Source organism: Ornithodoros turicata, chromosome 1, assembly GCF_037126465.1.
Source record: "Ornithodoros turicata isolate Travis chromosome 1, ASM3712646v1, whole genome shotgun sequence".
NCBI classification, from domain to species: Eukaryota; Metazoa; Arthropoda; class Arachnida; order Ixodida; family Argasidae; genus Ornithodoros; species Ornithodoros turicata.
This window is the reverse complement of record NC_088201.1, coordinates 128811552-128813062: the sequence shown is the minus strand read 5'-3', so window position 1 is coordinate 128813062 and position 1511 is coordinate 128811552. Positions and strand designations below refer to the sequence as shown.

Genomic DNA, 1511 nt, shown 5'->3' with positions numbered 1-1511 from the left:
CATACTAAAAGGAACATTGGGTGAACACATTCTGTGACTTTCGAGCTACCGCTAGGATATGTTACTTGTTTTCTTGAATGATAATAGGCACATACTTTATAAATGTACTCACATCAGTCACGGCAGGAAAGAGGTGCTGTTTCTGTGTTCTGAAGTACTGCGACCAAGTCAGTGTTGGCACCTGCATCGTATGGAACATGTACAAAATGCCTTGGTTACATTAACACTAAAAAAGTGCCAGTATTTGTACCTTCATCATGGCAAACATACGAAATGCCTTGGTTATGTTCACGCCAGAAAACAGAATCGCACTACAGAGCAGAATCTTTCCGAGTGATCTGTCTTCCACCCAAGGCTGGCTGGACCATGTACGCAGTTTCCCACAGCTGCAAGCTGTTGCTGCTCTCAGCCATGTGCCCCTTGTTGTGATGTCTGTTTCAGCATCGCTGCTGCCACAAGGACACTGTGACAGGAGCTCTCGCAGACTTGACTCCGCCACCAGGAAGAGACGTTCCTCTGGATTTAGCCTGAAAAGCAATCACATATTTCTATGTCTTAAAACACAGCATACGGGAGCATGCTGTACTTACGTTCGATGCACATGGGATTTAGAATGATGTCCCTCATGCTCCTTCTCATATTCGTCACTAGGAAAAAAATAATTGCAATGTAAGAATTCCCATCGGTTTTCAAGTGCAAAGCTTACTCTTCAGTCTCTGATCCCTCTGTTAATTCAGATGAGTGGACCGTCACGTCCTTCAGATCAGGCTGGCTACAATCGAGAAAGAAAAGAAGTTATTCACCTTTGCGAAACGTACATGTGTAATATAATGCTGTGTGTGAAGTAGAAAGCCTTTGCTATTCAGTCTAGGAAGGCATCTATGTCTTGGAATGCACGGCCTATTCGTCAGGGCAGCACACTTTGCGGTGCTGTTTCTAGTATGACTTTTTCATAAAATCCCTGTACATCCTTCCCTGTAAGTCTGTTTCACCAAGGTTAAAATGACCTGTTCTCCAGCGTGGTCATGGCGGCCTAGTTTGTTGGCCACAGCTTCCTTATCCCTTCTGTTCCCATGTATTTTGTTGTTATAACTTCTGTCATGTCAGTGTTACGTGTTATATTGCTGCTATGAGCTATCCGTGTGTATGTCTGTTGTTCTTCCTAAGCTTTTTTATCTTCAAGCTTTATCCACCACCTTGCCTGCTGTTGTAACATATGCTGTTAGCATCTGTGGTATTCATTTCAAGATGGCCCCTATCAATTGATTGGTAGCATGTCCACCTACTGACCAAATTATCATGGGTTCAGACCCGATCACAGATAGTAGCAACTTCATGATAGGGTACAAGCTGTTTAGGCTTACCACCTTCCACATGGATAGTAAACACATCAAGAGGCAATATTAATCTGTGGGTAGACAAATATGCTGTAACTCTGTCACAATTGCCTCACAACGGTCAGAATGTAATTCATATTAACTTAAATGGACGTCATAGCTTTCCTTTTTGTA

General features: G+C 43.0%; 1 long non-coding RNA gene across 1 annotated transcript; it reads right to left on the bottom strand.

Moving 5' to 3' along the window:
• Window positions 1–348: 348 nt before the first annotated feature.
• Window positions 349–774, bottom strand: LOC135368862 (uncharacterized). Its single transcript, XR_010414884.1, has 3 exons — window positions 707–774; window positions 591–647; window positions 349–527 (listed from the first exon to the last, which is right to left on the bottom strand). It is a non-coding gene; the product is annotated as an uncharacterized LOC135368862 (long non-coding RNA).
• Window positions 775–1511: the final 737 nt, after the last annotated feature.